At 38.1% G+C, this 19,648-nt stretch overlaps 1 protein-coding gene and 1 pseudogene across 3 annotated transcripts in view; both read right to left on the bottom strand.

Moving 5' to 3' along the window:
• Positions 1–19,648, bottom strand: part of PREX2 (phosphatidylinositol-3,4,5-trisphosphate dependent Rac exchange factor 2) — a 307,122-nt gene that overhangs the window by 58,712 nt on the left and 228,762 nt on the right. The window lies entirely within an intron of this gene.
• LOC143685707 (NADH dehydrogenase [ubiquinone] flavoprotein 2, mitochondrial-like) lies at positions 9,139–17,761 on the bottom strand (annotated as a pseudogene).

Here is a 19,648-nt window from a genome sequence, read left to right as displayed (position 1 = left end):
TGGCAGCTTCAAACCTTTTCAAAGGAAAATGTGTTTTCTTCCAAGTAAGATTATGGATCAGAAAGTATTGGAAATCATTCATAGCTAGTGGTAATAGGTCAAGAAAAAGTTGTTAAGCATATTAATTTTTCTCTCATATAGGTATAATAGGTATGCCTATTAAATGTGGTAGGGTATCAAAATGGGGCAGCCCCTATTGAGGGTAATGTAGTGGACCCACAAGAGGCTAAATACAGGGTTGCCGTATGATTAGGCAATCCTGTTACTAGGGATACACTCAGAAAAACTGAAAGCAGGGACACAAATAGGCATTTTCCACACTGATCTTTATGGCAGCATTATGAATAATACCTAATGGATGGAAGTGGCTAAAGGGTACATTGAACGAGAAGCAGAAGAGGGAACTGTGGTGTGTACATATGATGAAATATTGTGTAGCCAAAGAAAGGAACAAAGTTGTGAGGCATGCGACAAAGTAAATGAACACTGAAAACATTATGTTGAACAAAATAAGGCAGAAACAAAAGGTCAGATATTGTATGGTCTCTTTTAGAAAATACTTATAATAAAATTAGGGCCTAGATTGTAAGCTCTTACAGAGTCTCATTTATTCATGAGCTTTAAGTGTTATTTCTGAAATCTGAGATGCTGTCCTCTGTGTGTATAACCTGGTATGTCCCTGCAATTTTGAGTACCTGTGTGAAACCTAAAGTTTGGAGTTCTGCAGCTCTGAAAATCAGCATTACTCCATACAGCAACTGTCAAAGAAGCTGAAAAAGAGATCAGACTTCAATTAGAGTTAAGAACGAAGCTGATGTGGTTGGGATGAAGATAAATCAGAATACAGGGAAAAGGCCAAACTGGTCTGTATTTTAGAACTTCACCTTTGGTGTGAGACCAAAGGAAAAGACATTTATTTGGCCTAAAACTTAAATTTTCTGTAGCATACAATCTAACTTAACCTGTCTGGCAAGTTCATTTAAAGAACCTAAACATATGGAACCTAGAACAGGGAATGAGATCTTGTAATTCTGCATAGTTTAATGTAATACCCAGATACATCCCAAGTATGTTGGGCAGATAACTAACAAGTATTGGCAGATAGAGGCGACCACCAGGACAAGAGAGCACACTGCTCCCTGGAGCCCTCTCCCTTGCCTCCTGGGTCAAGGGCCGAGACAGAACATGCAGCACAGCCAGAGGAAGCCCAGTGATTGAAAATTTCTTCAAATTCCAGGGGGCTGAAATACCCAGCTCTGACTTCCTGCATCTTTGGAACCACCCAGACCTTGATGGGTTTCTTGCTAATTCCTATGACTCTGAAGTTATTCAAGTATTTCTATGAGTAATACCAAAACAGGAACCATAAAGAAAAAAAAGCTAATCTGTCCCCAATCAAGATGGCAGAGTGAGACACTTCAGGGCTCTGACTTTCACAGAAGCTTTGAACAATCAGCAAGAACTAGCAGTAACATCTTTCTCAAAACTGTAATAGCAGGGTGAACACCAGATCAAGAAAAAGGTTACTAAACAGCAATGGGATCTTAGTGCCCTGGCTGGTCCCTCCCCCATCCCTCACTAGCTTGGCAAGGAGTTGGCCTGCATGCCCAGTGCAGGTCCCTGGTCTCAGCCCCAGAGAGAGCAAAGAAGCCCAAATCACATACTGGGAGCATCTATGTCTGGCCCAATCTTTCTGGTGGTGGCCTGAGGAACTCACTGTCCCAGAACTTGCCTGGCTATGTGGAAGACAGCTCACCAAGATCTCCTGTAGTACACTGTGGGAGAGCAGTCAACTCATGCTGTCTGGGGTATGGGATTGCTGGCTGTAGGACACAGAGTATAGTGTCCCAGACCATGAGAAAATACTTGCTAGGGAAGAAGGGACATGTAAATAGGGAATTCCCAGGGCCACACATGCATACCCAAGGTAAAAGGCATGTGCAGAAAGGATCAGTGAGACACCTAAGCTTTGGCCTGGAATTATTCTCTAAACTCACTGTATGGATAAGTCCTGAAGAAGAAAACTTATACAGATCAATCTGCAAAGACTGGGAAAAGTGTTTTCTTTCCTTTTTTTTGTTAGCTCTTGACATTCAAAGAAAGCTCTGTCATAACTGGATGCAAGTAAGGAACTCATACCTCAAGGTCTAAAATTCCAGTAATAGCACATTAAAATATCAAAATCTTCAGGTATCAACAAAAGGCTATAAAACATCCAAAGTAATAGGTAGTGACAGACAGACAAAGGAAAGATTAAAGCATTAGAAACAATCAATGAGAAGGATCAGACCTGGGGCATACCACACAAAGACTTTTAAGAAATGGTCCTAAATATGCTCAAAGAGGTCCTGGAAAACATGGACAAAGAACTAAAGGAAATGAGGGAAATGATATATGAACACAAAGAGAGTATTAATAGAGAGATGGAAATTATGAAAAGGAACCAAACAGAGTGAAGACCACAAGAACAGAAATTTTAAAACCTTAGAGGAATTCAGCAGCAGACTGGCGCTGCCAGAAAAAAGAATCAAAGAACTTGAAGAAAAAACAATTGAAATCATTCAATCCAAGGGGCAGAAAGAAGAATGAATAAAAGTGAATGGAGCTTGAGGGACATGTGGGATACCATCTAGCTTCCAGTATATACATTGTGGGAGTCCCAGAAGATGAAGAAAGAAAGAAGAACAGAGAATAATCAAAGAAATAATGGCTGAAAACTCCCCAAACTTAACAAAACATACGAATATACACATCTAGGATGCTCAATGAACTTAAAACAGGATAAATCCAAATAGAGCTATGCCATGGCATATTATAATCAAACTGTTGAACATCACAGATAAAGAATTCTGAAAGCTGTCAGAAAGAAGCAATGTGTCATATACAAGGGAGCGTCAATAAGATTAGATGTCAATTTCTCATCAGAAACCATGGAGGCAAGAAAGAAATGGTGAAGAAGGCAAAAAGTGAACCTGTTTAAAATGCTGAAAGCAAAGGTCAGCAACCTAAAATTCCCTATCTAGCAAAACTTTCTTTCAAAAATGAGTGACGGATTACAACATTCCCAAATATGCAAAATCCGAGGGAGTTCATCAGCACTAGATTGGCCCTATAAGAGGTTCTAAGGAAATTTCTGCCAGTTGAAAGGAAAAGGACAATAGGCAATTGATCAAAGCCACAAGAAGAAACAAGCGTTCTGGTAAGGGTAATAGCATGGGGGAAATAGCTAGTACTGTCATATTTTCGGTTTGTAACTCCACTTTTTACTTCCTACAGGATCTAAAAGTCAAATGCATAAAACATAATGATAAGTCGGTGGTTTTAGACTCATTATGTATTAACATGTAACTGTGAAAAGAACTACATAAAGTAGTCAGGGGACAGAAAGGTGTAGGAACACAGTTTGTGTATACTATTGAAGTCAAGCTGGTATTAAAACAAATGAGACGTTACAGATTTAGGATGTTAAATTTAAGCCCTATGATAACTACAAAGATGATTTAGAGACTACACAAGCCCATAGAGACAGAAATTATAGAACAGGTTGCCAGAGGCAGGGGTAGGGGAAAGGGGAGTTAACGCCATAATGGGTATAGGGTTTCTGTTTGAGGACATGGGAAGGTTTTAGTAATGGAGGGTACCCCAATATTGTGAATGAGATTAATTCCATTGAAGGTATGCTTGGGAGTGGTTGAGAAGAGAAAGCTTATGTCTTACATAAGTTCACACAATTGAAAAAAAAAAAGAAAGAGCAAGCAACTAAAGAGATGACAATTAAACACAATACATGGTCCTGGATAGGATCTAGGAAGGGAGAAGAAAAGACTCAGAGGGACATTATCGGGACATATGAAAAAATTGGAATATAGACTGTAAGCTTTATATCAATTTTAAAATGGTTACATAAGTGAATATCCTTGTTCCTAGGAAATGTGCATGGCAGTATTACGTGTTCAAGGAGCATGATGCATACAACTTACATTCAAGCATTCAAAAATCAATAGATTTAAATAGAATGATACAGCAAATGTGTCAAAGTGTTAAAATTGGTGAATTCTGGACATCTGGGTGTAGGGATGGGTTATGTTCAGTTCTCAGCGGGTGTTTTGTATTATGTTTATAAATGTTCTGAAAGCTTGAAATTATTTCAAAATAAAAAGTTAAAAAATTGACAGTTAAAAGAAAAAAAAATTATTACCAAAGTCCCTCGAGAGACTGGAGAAAAATATGGAACTTTCACACCTAAGAAATTCCTGATACTCTCCTAAGCATTAGAGATTCCTAAACTCTCGATCTTGAGGCTTGCTCTTATGAAACTTATTCTGTAATGGAGAAGCTAAGCCTACCTATGATTATGTCTAAGAGTCAGCTCCAGAGAACCTCTTTTGTTGTTGAGGTGTGGCCTCTCTCTAAGCCCAACTCTGCAAGTAACTCATTACCCTCCCCCCATGTGTGACATGACATCCAGGGGTACAAGTTTCCCTGGCAATGGGGGACATGACTCCTAGGGATGAGCCTGGCCTGGGCACCATAGGATCAGCAATGTCTTCCTGACAAAAGGGGGAAGAGAAATGTAACAAGGTATAACAAAGAAATATAATAAGGTATTAGTGGCTAAGAGAGTTCAAATAGAGTTGACAGGCTATTCAGAGGCTACTCTTATGCAAGCTTCACCTAGATATTACAAATTGCCACAGCATGCCAAGCCCAACCAACTGCATTCCTGTAAACCCTAAAGAATACCCAGGGCTTTATCTGAGGTTCTATATAAAAATTTCACTCATTAAGTTTATTTTTCAGAAACTTCAAACCTCCAGATTGTTCTTATGCCAGATAAGCCCTGAAACCCAGAGTCCACAGTCTCTCTAAGAATATCAACTATTTGCATCCTCCTACCCCAAAATATCCACACTTCTTTTCAACATGAAGTTAGAATGGCCATTGCCCAAATATTCCTGAAGACTGAGAGAAGGCTCAAATTAAAGGGAGGAGTTGTAACAGAGAAGTTAGGATTTAACAAATGAGTGTGACTAATGAATCGTTATAATGATATTTCTTGTTAGTCTCTAGTGTATTAAGTCAGTTAAAAGGAATACCTGAAATTGTGGAACTGTAACCCATACCATACTTCGAAACTTGTTTTATAACTACTAGCTAACTGTACTTTAAATTTTATCAGTTTTTGTATTTCACAATTTAAAAATGTTAAAAAAGATAATGGGTTTATTGTAAAGCTTTCATATACTCTCACTGATTCTTTTTATGAATTTAGAACAGGAAAAAAGTAACATTATTTTAATATGTATGAAAAAGGCAAACCAAGTCTGCCTTAACTTAAACTTTTGAAAATGCTTAATTAAAATCAGCTGAGGCAGTATGGAATTGACATAGTCTTCTAATATATTCAGACAGACAGCAATTCAGAAATGAGTCCCAACTTACAAATAACTGTAGACAACTCTTTCATGGGGAATGTCAGGGAAAATGTACTATGGTTAGAAAATATGTATATAGATACATCAGAGAGATGTCATTAGCAGAATTTAGAGACTTAGTAAATAGGGTAAATGAAATGCATTAAGTCCCTCAGGACTCTTCCTTAGTAATTTCATTGCTCTGATGTGCAAACAGAAAATAATCTAAGGATTAAATGAAAATCAGTATTGGTTGGCAAGGGATAATCACACGTGCTACTGAGTTCTTCCTGCAAACATGTTTGATTCAGTTTTCTCCTAATAAATATTCATTGATTCCATGCCCCTTCCAAAGTCCAATAACATCCTTCCTCTCCCAATCATTCTCCCAGAGAAGTCTAATTTGAGATTCCCACATCTACACCTTCACCTTGCTCTCTGCGCTGACTGAGGTCAGGTCTCCACCCTACCACAAGTACCAGAACCATTCTCCTTAATGATGCCAATGATTCTGACTGGTCAAATCCACTGGATATTTTTCCCAACATTATTTTCCATATAGCACTTTTAATCACAGGGTCTTTCAAATTCCCTATTCCCTGGATTTGTTGATTTTTATACACTTCTCTGACCTCAACTTTTCTGCGTCTTCTTTGCTAACCCTTAAACATCAGATTTCCTAGTATCCCACCTCCCTCCCTTGGGTTCCTCTGAGGAACCCAACTCCATTCATCTTCTCTAAATTTCAGAGATGTGTATTCATTTATTCATTCCAGGCTCGTTGCCAGGTGCTGGGGGTAAAAGGGTGAATATGATGATATTAGCCTGGAAAGGACATATGGTGTAGTTTGAGAAAGAGGAAAATAAATAGGTAAAAATAAAATAAGTAACAGGTAAGCACAATCCATGTGATGTATGACCTAAAAAGTTGTAGAAGAGCGCTAGGAGAGCATAACATTAGAGAGTTCATTAGATTTCATACAGGCAAAGGGCATGAATGGTCCCTAATATACGGAAAATCCATGGTCTCTAAGATAAGGAAAATCCTAACAGTGAGACAAGGAATGGCCCATTTAAATGGTGGATATTATGCCTGTGCAAAGCTACTTACTTCCCTGGAGTAAGAGGAAGGTATAGGGATGTGGGGGTTGGAATTTAATCACGGATATAAGAGTACTGAGAGAAAGAAAGGGTGAAAGAAGAAAAGGGAGGATAGGGAGGAGAAAGAGCAGACAGACAAGGAGACCAAGACAGAAAGAGAGCCTCATGCCTTATTTGCCACAAGCTCTGCTATGCTGTACTGACTATAAGTAAAAAAAGAAAATGATTAGAGTTAAAAGTTTTCTTTTTCCTTGTTGTTGTTATTGTTGAGAAATTAGTGTAAAATCTGTTTGACTTTCGTGAAATCTCTGTGGTATTCAAAAACAGAAACTTTGGAACAATAAAAATACTAAACTTATACTATGGTTTTCTGGATGTGTCCTTAATACATTCCTTCAATTAATTATATAAACAGTTTTTGAGCAATTGTTTAGGTTCATGCAATGTTCCGTTTTAGGAATAGAGCAGTGAACCAAACACACAAGGCTCCTTCCCTCATTGGAATCCACATTCTAGCACACAAGGGGCATGGACTAGCTCTTCCTTTTCTGGAAGGAAGCACCATGTATACCAATAGTATTTAAAGTTGGCAAGTGTCTGAAAGACCTTATGCCTGTGGGCTTTCGTTATGGAAAAAAGAGAAACTCCTGATGTTGGCTCTCCCAGTGCTTTTTCAACAACCGTACAGCCTGCTTTTCCACGACAGCATAGCCTGTCCCCATTGTTGTTTCTGTGACATTTCTTCACCCAGATACAAGATAGTCTTGCTCTACCCCCTCTTCAGAATCTGCTCTCGGCTCACTCTGCAATTCCCTTCTCTGATTTGGGGACACAAACAAGTATATTAAAGGTCAAAGATACATCTCTCAGGGGCACTTTTGTTGTGTTTTAATCCTAGCCTACATCCTCTAGCTCAGTTCCACCCAAAGCATGCTTCACTGAATTAAGTAAGGAAATAATGAGCATGTATTTAGAAATTGAACAGTGATTTCACATTGCTCTGACATGGAAAAGCAAATCAGTAGACTCAACTCATTGTAAAGGGTAAGGCCCAGTACATGGCTGATGTCCCTAATGGCCTGACTCTGAAGGACCACATCGCAACAAGGATTTTAGTTTGTCAACTATAAAGCAAAAGTGTATAAAACCGGGAAAGAAAAAAAAGAGCATTTTTATTTAAAAATTATCATCGGTCATTTTAATTTTTAATCAAAATCTTCAAATTTATGGCTTAATTTAACTATTTAGAGAAATAAAATTTGTACCATTTATTTTTCACCATAATTTATAGATGACAATACAATTTCCTTGGGTTTTGTCAAGAAATTGGTTTCAAGTCTCTTTTTCCTTTCCTGTCAAAATATCTTGGTGGGCCGTGGTAGTTCAGCAGGCAGAATTCTTGCCTGCCATGCTGGAGACCTGAGTTTGATTTCCAATGCCTGCTTATGTAAAAGAAAAAAGATATCTGACAGACTGCTTCCCTTTACTATATAGATAATTAAAATAAACAGAAATAGCTTAGATCTACATTATTCCTTGCAAGCAATGCTGTCACCATCCTAACCTAGAGTAGATGTTTTACCAAGCAAGAAACTAGCTCATTTCCCACAGTAAAAACTTTAAATACTATTGGTATACATGGTGCTTGTTCAAAGTATATGTAAAGGCACTGGATATGGGAGACAGTTCTTTTCACTCATAACTTTTGATTGCATATAATTACATTTCTTTATCAATTGTTTATAGATACCTACAATAAATAATATGTACAGTTTCATGGTTCCTTTATTTTTTAAGTTAGGTTTGTTTTGATTATATTTATTGAAATGTTGTTTATATCAGTTGGATATAAACTGACTCTATTCATAAAAAACTCACTTTGTATTTCAAATGGCTTCTGTTTTTTTTTTTTTTTTTTTAAGGGGGGCGAAGGGCATGGTCTGGAAATCGAACCTGGGTCTCCCGCATGGAAGGTGAGCATTCTACCACCGAACCACCTGTGCACCCTCAAATGGCTTTTTAATTTCTTTTCTTTCAGTGATTGATCTTTGTTCAATTTGACAAAGTAGCAGTCTGATGAAGTTATAATTTAAAACAAGACACTGCTCCTTCACTGTAAATATTTTTACTAGTACTGCTCCAGCTGATAGAACTAGTTCTTATGGGACCAGGCATCTTAAGACAATTTTTTCTAATATCCTAACATATTTGCCCATGAATTAGTTTAACTGCAGATTTCTCTATCATTATGCAGACTTAAGGCTTGGGTTAAGATTAGAAATACTTCCATTGACATATTGATTATGAAACTAAATTTTAAGTGGGAAGAATGATATTACTGTAAGTCCTATCTCAGACTTAATAATAATGGAAAAGGCTTTCCAAGTACTGGGGACTTGGAATTTGAAGAAACACATGGATGGGAGTACAGCCGAGTACTAGAGGGTTCCAAACCAGCTCCTAGGTTCTTTGTGTCAAACCACTCCCCTAAACTAGGAAGCAAGTCCTTGGTAGTTAAGTGTTGTTTGGATGGAGATTCATATTTTATTTCTCCAGTGACATACAGAAAGTTGTCCATGAATTAAAGACCTGCCTGCACACCGAAGTCGGGATCCTCAGGTGGTCAGGAGGAAGGACTTCCTTCTGGCTCACAGGATCAGTGTCCACTTCTAGGTCTAGTTTTGGAATTCTGCCAACCTTAGGCTCATCAACTTTATCTTCAGTAGTATCAAGTGTCAGCTCTTCACAGTAACTGTGATTTATTTGAACCATTGGTACATTTACACAGACCCTAAGCATTCCACCTCTATAAGAGCGAACAGTTTGTCAGGTGCAGTCTCCTAAGCCTTTATCCCAGATTGTTTTTGGAATGGGCTTCATTCAGTATACTGCTGCGATCTGGAAGCATGTCAGATGCAGTAGGACAGACCTGAATGTGAAACTTTCTAACTGGCTTCAATTATACTCACACACAAAAAGTTGCTATCTCCTATACTCTCATTGTAGATATTTGTAAACCTTCTGCAACTTTGATGAAAAGAGTTGGACAACCATTCATCCTGTCTCTAGGCTAAATGCAGGTTTAGAAGTTGCTTTATGACCTTGCAAAGACCTTTTTATAATTGCCTCTATTCTCCTACAGTTCGCTGATGTGAAATCAAATGGAGCATCTAAATTATTCTCAGATGTACCTCTGGGCACGAATCAGGCTCCTCCAGTTCCATTTTGCACAACTCTTTTAGGCAAATGCCTTATGTATGTCTTCCCTTCCAGGTGAAAGGGCCCGCTACCCAGGCCCTAAGCACCTTGGAGATGCCTTGATACTAGTTTTGCTCTCTTAAGTTCCTCTGCAGGAAAATCTATGAAACACACCTTTAGATACAAGTCTTGAGCTCAACTGCTCTATGCATTAGGTAAATGGTGAGGACGGTATGTTCCTCCTCTCAGTTAACACAACATGCTGAGGAATATCATTAGCTCAAATGGACAGATAAGGAGACCAAGGCTCCAAATCATGCAGCAAGTCAGAGGAAGAGTGGGGACTTGAATCCACATCTGACTGCCTCCACATCCTGGTTTACTGAAGCAGCAGGCCGGTCCTGATCATTACCTTCCATTTCCTCTCATTCAAAGCTCTGTAGAAATTCCATGTTTATCCCAAACCAACTGACAACTTTTTCTTAGGACCTAATGTCATTTGGTCTAGTAAGCATATTTTTGTTTTTTTTTTTGATTTTCTCATTTGATTTATAAGAAACGCAATGAAGGTCTTATTAGGTCTATTGAAAATGTTTCTCCTGAGGAGTAGCAAAGGATTTGCTTATCTATTTATCTCCTAGTGTGCTCCATGAATGAGCTGAATCTTACTTCTGAGTTCACTGATATCTCAAGTATTAAACTTTACACAAACCGAAACACACCCAAGAAGCTTTTAAATTGTGTACAAACTGTGTAGAGAATTGTATGAAGCATGCTGTGAAGGAAAAGTACTATATGCTTTCAATTTTGCAAGACTGAAATGTTTTCATATTTGGATAATCAAAAATATGCTATTCAACATTATTCTATGAAAATATTATATATTTGATAATATTATTACAATAATAAATACATGTAATAGTAATCATGTTTTATAATGTATATTGTATATTTAGAAACTTTACTTTGGAGTTTGATGTAAAGAACATGGCTGATAATGAGCTCTGATGGAATTTATAATTGAGGCAGACGAATGCCCCTTTGCTAACAATGTGTCATACTGCATGAATTGCATTCATTATGAAGGCAAACAACATTAGTGAGTTTGGTTTATAGTTAGACTCCAATGGTGCCTTCTTTTATTGTTTTTTATTATCTTTTTATTTATTTATTTTACATAGGCAGGCACCGGGAAACGAACCCGGGCATGGCAGGCGAGAACTCTGCCACTGAGCCACCGTTGCACCACCCACCTTCTTTTATTTTTTAAGTAACATAAGACTTCAGAGACTTCAAAAGCTTCGGTTCTTTTTGTCCTTTTATTACACTCTGGTCTTTGTTCTATAGCTATGAAACTGTCCCTTTTCTGAGACAACACAACAAAAACAACATTTCATTGTTCTTTAAAACACTTTTAAAAGCCCATTTTTTCAGGGACGATTTTGTGCTGCGCATAACTCTTTTATTATGTGTGATTAAAATTGTACTGTATCATTTTCCCAAGCCATGAACAGTAATATCTGGATCATTCACTGCTTCACTGCATAAAGCATATATTTTGAGGAAGGAAAGATCTGACTTTGAGTCCTGGCTCCAACGTTGTTGATTGCCTGCATTTAAGCAATTTATATAACTCCTCTATGTGGTGCTATGTTCTGAGCAGTCTCATCTATTGTTTTGGTTTAGCTATTCCCTAGAAATTAGTGACTCTAGCCTACCAGATAGAGACTCTTGGATGTCAGTCCAATATCTCAAATCTGATCGAATTCAATATCTTGCCACTCCCTGCCACCCCCAATTCTGAACAAACTTCTTCTCTTGTCACTATCTCAGATAATGATCCAGGCACTCAATCCAATTTGTCTCTCTCTCAACACATTGTTTTTTCAATAGAAAAGACCATTCTTTCTCCTACTTACCAAATATTTCTAAAATCTCTGCCTACTCTCCCTCTCTATTTCTACTGGCTAAGCTTCTTAATACCATTTGCATGGATGATTTTAATAGTGTCCCAACCAGTCTCTCTGATCTGAGTCTTGCTGTAATCCCAAATTTATCCTCAATGATAACAGGAGGGTATCCTGGGTGGTGTGACAGTGGCTCAGTGGCAGAATTCTCACCTGCCATGCCGGAAAACTGGGTTTAATTCCCAGTACCTGCCCATGTTAAAAAAATTTTAAAAAAAGGGAAAAAAAAAGCATATTCTCCCTGTGAGAGCTCACTAGGAAACCACTTCATTTACAGGCTTAAGCCAAAGCCTCTCAGCTGGCACCCGAGTTATCTGTGACCTGTTCCTGCCTACTTCTCCAACCCTCACCTGTTACAGTTTTGCAGTATATTTGCTCATTTTATTCTCTTCTGTAGAAACAGCTTCTCCCTCCTCCTTTATCTGCCAGAATTGTCCCAGTCCCTGAGCCCCTCAGTCTTTCCTCAGCACTTCTCTTCTGAACTCCACTGACATTCTCTTACCTCTACCATGGTACCTACTACAGTAGTTTCAGTAACTTGTTTACCTAATTTACTCTTTCTCTCCTTGAAGATTCTCGAAGGCATACTGTCTGATTCATCTTTATATCCCCAATGCCTGGCACATTCCTCTTCTTGCACTTTAGTGTACAATGCAATTACTGAGCCATAACGAAAATGTCTCAACCAGAATGGAGTGACTGGGAAGACCTTTCAACAGTGACTGCAGAGTCCATCCCCTTCTCCAGATACTGTGCCCAAGTCAGGTGCCCACCACTGTTCAAATTCAACCAACCATGGTTTGGTTGCCCTGACTTTCATACATACAGAGATTTATTAATCATCTATTAATAGACACTGAGTCAGCAATGGTAATAAAAAAAGAAAGAGACAAGGTAAGAAGGGGAAAATGAGGGGGAAGAGACATCAAAACAAAGACTCTAAAGCATGATGTGATAAATAGTATAATAGAGCTATGAACAGGGTATAAAGAAATAGACTAACTTGCTCAGAGGATGGCTCCTGCCATGGAGGAGGGGGCTTTTGAAGTGTTGCAGGAAAAGATAGGAAGGAATTGGCCAAAACAACTAAAACTGGGGTCATTCAGGCTGAAATGACCAAAAACTAAGCACAGATATATGTGATTTTCTTCCTAAATGACTGGCAAAATTTCACCAACTTGCACTTATAAAGGAGCAAACTTGCCCTTGGTTGAAGTTGGGTGGTCGCTGGAACTAGGTTCACATTGTGAAATTGTGGAACTATTTCACAAACATAATTCTATTCATCACACAAATCATGAATTTCAATAAATCCATACTAATTTATCCTAAGTCAGAATCATGTCTTTCCTATCAAAAGTACTGGGTTCAAGCTCAATTTCCTGACTGGTACAGAGGCAGCGCTTTGAAAGGATAATGTATAATCATTCATTCCCCTTCCATTATACACCCACAAAACAAAAGAAGTCTGAAATGTCAGCAAAAAGGAACTGAATAAAAGCAATAAGGGAAAAAAAATCATGGAGCAAGCTTCACTAGAAAGCCTGAATATATTTTTAAGACCGATTGTCCTTGTGATCAACTTGAAGAGCCAGCAGAGTTAAAAATAAAAATCAATCTTGCCTCTAAAAGCATAGACAAATTTTTTCTCACAGAGTATATTTCCTTAACCAATTCTTAAGGGTATGCTTATTCCCTCTTCTGACACTTTCAGCCCTCATTTATTCAAAAGGAAATTCTGGGCACAAAGTACTTTAATCTTCCTTTTGCTTTGGTGAAAATAATAGCTTTTCTTAGTTTGGAGTTACAGATAATCTTCAAAGGTTTGTCTTTGAAGATTATTTTATCTTCTACTGCCCAGGCAGAATATCGACTGGTCTTTGATAAATATGATTACAATGAAGTACTTATCATAAAAATATAAAAACTCATTGTTAGGTAGTTCCAAACCCTTTTGTTGTTCTTATTGAATGAAACCTACTTGTTTGCTTGATTCTAAAAATTCCCTTAAGATAAAAGTAAATGAAATGTCAGATACAATTACATGCTATCCAGGATATGAATCACTCTAAATTCAGTTAAGAATAAATACACTATAGGTAATTAACTAAGAGCCAATGCATTAATGTGTATGTAGCTATATCACGTTTTCAGTAAAGCAATGATGATGAGGTTTAATAGAATTATAGGATTTTTCATATAAAGAGGAGCTCTCAAAGGTGTTACTATGATTTCAAATTCAACTTGTCTCATGTAAAATTTATAAATCTTGGCTGTGCTGATGAATGTTCTTGAGAAAGATTTCCAGCAGAGTCAGCATCTGTACTCTTTAGAGGGCCTGGAACGTGTCAGATAGAAAATGAAGTAGGCTGGCTGCTGGAATAGATTCAATATGTAGATAACAGCACAAAAAGGATGACAGATATAAGTTAATCTGATTTCCAGTTTAATTTTACAATTTCTTTGGTACTTACAGTTTTTATGGTACAAGGAAAGTGGGGAACTAGGACAGCACGCAGGGTAAGTAACACCCAAGTCAAAAGGAAACACAAGAAATCCTAAAGGTTTTTAAGCTTTAGAGAAGAGAGTGAATTAGAGAAGAGAGTGATTAATTCCAGCTGAGGCTATAACTGAAGGCTTCCTGCAGGAAGATAAATTTGAGATGGACCCTAAATATGCTATACTATTTCAGTAAACGATAATGGAGCTGAGCAGTGTCCCGGGTGAAGGCTGGGTTGAAAGAAGCTGAGAAAGACTGAATGGTGTTGATTCCTTTAAACTTGTTTCATGCCTTTTCTTCCTCCAACCTTTCAATTTCTCCTTTTCTTTTCAGGATTTTCACAAATGCCCTCCCCTTTGCTAGAAACCACCCTTATCCTTCCCTAAACCTTTATCTCCCTTTGTAATGCCGACTCCTCTTTCGATTGTCAGCTCGAAGGTTTCTCCTCCAAACAATTCATTCCTGACACCTTAAACCATATCCCCATTCCCACCCCAACTAAGTTTGATCCCCTTCACAGACACATTGCACCGTACGCTGTCCCACCACAACTGGTTTCACAAATTGCTATTAATTATCAGTGAAAATTTTGCTTAATATTTATTATTCCCCATAGACAACATATCGTTTGAGGCCAGCAATCTTGCTTATTGCTACATTCCCAGCATATGGCACTGGCCCTGGTACGTGGTTAAGCACTCAGTATTTGTTGAATAAATAAGTATCCAGCAGTTTCTTTAATGCTATTTTGTAGGAGAATTTGTCATGTAAGTATAAATTGTATTTTGTTAGTGTTAGAAACTTTATGTATTTCATATAAAGGAAAGAAATACATAAAATTAGTAAGCATGTAAACTAATTCAAATTCTTTGTAGACTTAGTTTTCTCCTGCTGTTGAAGAAACACTTTTCACATGAAACAGAATTTACCACTCTGGCAACTCTGTGTCTCCAATCTGCAAACACAAAGGAATCGAATAAAAACATTTGGTTCACATGGAGTCTTATGGAAAAAAAAAAAGGAATGTGGATGCATCTTTGGTTAATAAAAAAATGAAATTCAGCTGAAAGACAGAAATGAAAAACAAAAACTGCCCTAGAGGAGAAAAAAAGCATCTGGAATTTTTCTAGTTAATTTTAAAATAAATTATTAATTCTAAAAGTTGCATATCTAAATAGTAAAAAAATTAAGGACAAAGCATTATTTATATTCTAATTTATTCTCATCCTCTTTCTCTCCTCAGTTATATTAAAGCCAACTCTGTTTGGATTCAAGGTTGTTTCCACTGCTTCTCATCAACAAAATATTCATTTCACACTTGAATATACTATTTTTGTATCCAAACAAGGAATGGGAAACAGTGTATGCTGGTTTGAAATTGTTACGTACTCTAGAAAAATCATGTTTTCTTTCCTAATCTAATCTTGTTGGGGCAGACCTATTGTTTAGCATGGAAACTTTGGATTGTTTCCACGGAGATGTGACGCACTCAATTCTGGGTGTGACCTTTTGACTAGATGAAGATGTGACTCCACCCATTCAAGGTGAGTCTTGATTATTTTACTGGAGTCCTTTAAAAGGGGAAACATTTTGGAGGAAGCTTAGATGCGTGGAGAACAGATGCTTCATAGCCGACAGGGATGCAGACATTTGAAGAGACTTGGAGTACTAACAGAGATAGTACTTACCTAGACACAGACATTTGGAGATGCAGAGCCAGCAGACATTGGCACGTGCCTTCCCATGAGGTGCTAAGCAAGCCAAAACCCAGAGTTGTGTTCCAGAGGAGCTAAGTGAAGGCCCACAGACCCTTAGAGAGGAAATCACTGGCATGAGAAGCTGGAAGCAATGGAATCTGGAACAAAGACCAGCAGATGCCAGCCATGTGCCCTTCCATGTGACAGGCATTGGCCTTCCTTGAGTCACAGTATCTTTCTCTGGATGCCTTAGTTTGGACATTTTTATGGCCTAGAATGTAAACTTGTGACTTAATAAATTCCTTTTTAAAAAGCCGCTCCATTTCTGGTATATTGCATCCTGGCAGGATTTAACAAACTAAAACACAGCACTAGGCCAGTGGGAGCCACTGGGGGAAGAAGGTATGGATAAGCGACATGTGCTATAGTGACAGCCAGGACATCAGAGCTGAGGCTCCTGCATCTTCTCACCCGATTTTACAGCTGCACTTAGAACCTGAAATGGCAATGAGTTCATCCCATCCTCTGTATCCACCCCACATTAGGAGCATATACTCTGACAGATTTTTGTTTTCACAGAGATATAGAGAAGTGGTTTTTTTAGGGGCATGCTATCATGGAAATGGCCCAAATCACATCCTTCTGGCCATACATTTCTCAGTTGAAAAAACTGGATCAAAATACACAACTCTGAGATTGGTATTTGTGTGGCATTTATTGCTAACGTACATAAAATCTTCACCTTCCTTTCACTTGTTATAGAAACTGTATGTGGCCTTAAAAATAAAAATCTTTAAAAATAAAAACAAAACAAACAAAAAAAACATATGCCATTCTTTATCCACAAAGGCATGCCTTAAGAGAACATTTGCTTAGAAGTTTCTTGTTTTTTTCTTGTAAAGACAATGGATTTACATTTAGATACTCCAAACCACATGCCTTAAAAAAAAATTCTCTATAGAGATGTCACTTTCATAAACATAATAAATGATCTCAAGTTAACTATTACACAACTTGTTCCCTTTTTATTTTTCTGTTTTATATTTACTGTTGACTTCATACTGATAATATTTTAAAAAATAATAATCAAGGCCTTTCAAACTGAAAGGAGAATTTCTTTAATACAAGGAACATTTACATTTGTCTCAAGGGCTGCCATGCAGTAGTGCTTTCTGCCAATAAAAAGGATGCATTAAAAGGAAAGGCTTCGGTAATGATAAATTACCTTTAAGTAGGGCAGGAAAAAATAAGGCTGATAGGGATAATGGCTCATGGCCAGAGGGATTAAAAAAGAAATCCAAAGGTAGAAAAGGGAGATAAAATGAGTGAGTATGATAAAGGGAGGGGTAAAAATGCCTTCCTCTGAGATTTCTTCGTTAGAATTTCTGAGTCAAAGACTTTCATACTGTTACTCCTTCATAAGAAAAAAAAAAAAAAAAAAAAAAAATCAAGAATTTATCCAACTTGGCCCAGGCAGGTATTAAAATATTTTTGCTAGCTCACCTTGTACATTGGGGCAACAAGTAAACCAGGTGTGCTTAGTCAACCAGTGTCAGGACCACAATGCATGTGACAAAGGCTGCCCAGCCAGTGGTCTCTGCTTGCTTAACTACACCCTTGTGAAAATGTCAACAAATTTGAATGCTATTTGCAATAGATACATAAGATACAAATAAACAGCAATAATCAACAAAAACTTTCCAGTGGCTTCTTCTAAGTACCTAAAACAAAATCCAACCCCCTTACAATAGCCTATAGTACTACCTCATCAAGTCTCTGTGGAGCTCTCTCAACACGCATCATCCCTTTCAAGGTGCTGGAATCCCACTGGCCTTCTCCACCTTCCTCAAACACGACATGCTTGTTCCTACGACATGTGTACATCTGGATCTTCCCCCCAGATCTTGAAGAGGCTGTATCCTTGCAATTCGGGCTTCTGCTCAAATATCACCTAGTGGTAAACTACGATTCCTAACTACCCACTCATACATAACTATCAAGCCTCTAGGAAACAACCTTGTTTCACGTTTTTTCATCATATTTTTAATTTTCTGAAATATCTTGTTTGTAGATTGTTTACTTGTTCATTTTTTGTCTTTCCCATTCTCACTGGAATGGAAACCATGAACATTGACTAAATAACTGATGGTACAAAATCAGAGGAATTGGGGACACTCGAAAATATCTGACACCAAAACTTGGCAAAAATTTGTTTTCAATGCATAAAGTTCACTTCATTTTGAGACAGCCTAATATAGTACAAAAATTACAGACTTTAAAGAGGAAAAATTTAATTCAAATCCTGGTTTCTTTAGCACTTGTTATCTGTGTAAACTTGAATAAGTTCCCTGAAAATGGAACTGAGAATGCAGAATTCACTGATTATTAAATACTCAGCATACTCAGCTAGCCTTGTACCTGACTATTAACGTGTTCTTAAAATCAGTAGATGTGATGGCTAGCATTATCTTTAAGTAGAAAATAGTTTCCACCTATTCTTTGCTGGTTCTGGAGAAATCTCCAGAACTGGAGTGGAATCTATTGTTTTTACTTGCTTCACATTCTCCTCTCTTGCTTTTTGGGTAATCCATTGGTTTTCTATAGTGCAGGTCCCACCCAAGAATGGGCATAGGGCCTGGTTCTGGCTAATGAGTGCCTTCCTGGTTTCTACTAGAACTCTCAGGGGAGAGGGGCACCTTTTCTGTACCAGTCATAAAATTCACGGAATATAACACATATAGTGTGATATTAGATCTGCAGTGACCATATTTGTCTAAGTGAAAAATAAGCCTACCAGAAATGAAACCCAAACAGTGAAATGGAGAGCCAAGAGAGGGAGAAAGAAAGGGTATCCTGAGGCCTTCTTCTATCTTGGATCTAGCTGTGGCCGGAACAGCCACACTCCTGGCTATCCCTGCTGTATGAGCCGGGATGTTATTTTGCTTATGCCAGTTTAAAGTCTAGTTTCTGCAATTTGTAATCTAAAGAATGCTTTCTAATAAAATAATTTATTTGTTTGTTGTCAGGCTAAGAAGAAAAAGGTCCTTTGAGAAGCTTGATTAGTAAATAAACAAATAAACCTCCACAATGAAATGGTTTTCAGGGAAGGTGTTCAAAAGGGATTAGGACTGTGGGGAAAGAGGGGCACACTGGGGCTACGTTTTAAGGCTAGCAGTAAAATCCTCTGTAAGGAAATGCTGATCATTGGCTTATGGCTCAGCCAGACCACAAGAACAGACTGTCCAAGGACAATTAGGAGAATCTGTGGTTACAGAGGAACAGGAGAAATGAAGGAACTCGTTACCATCCTTATTCAAGCAACAGGCAGGAAGAGAGAAGGCATTTTTCAAGATAAAAAGGGAGGTAATTGTCTTCCAGTACAAAGGAAATCTGTCTGTAACACATGGGATAGAGAGCAGGTAACTACTGACAAGGGAAGCTAATTTGTACAGAGGAATTTGTACTTTGAAAAATGCTTTCTCTAGACAAGATACATTAAAATGTTTTCTGAAGATCGTGGCTTAGTAAGGAATGTGCGTCTTAGTTCCTCCTCCAAAGCAACTTCTAGGTGAACAGAAACAGTGCAGAACAGCTCCCGGGGCTACGGCAGGGAATGGACACACAGCGTACCCCAGTCTGGACTGGCTAGTCTGACTGCGAGACTCGGCTGCAGTGAGATCCCCGAGCGGCGCACGATTTCCCAAGCAGCGGCAGCTGCGGCGGCCGGAGCTACTCCCTCCCTCCTTCCCGGGCCGGCTGAGAGTCTCGGAG

This window comes from Tamandua tetradactyla, chromosome 6, assembly GCF_023851605.1.
Source record: "Tamandua tetradactyla isolate mTamTet1 chromosome 6, mTamTet1.pri, whole genome shotgun sequence".
Classification (NCBI taxonomy): Eukaryota; Metazoa; Chordata; class Mammalia; order Pilosa; family Myrmecophagidae; genus Tamandua; species Tamandua tetradactyla.
This window is presented reverse-complemented; position numbering and strand designations above follow the sequence as displayed.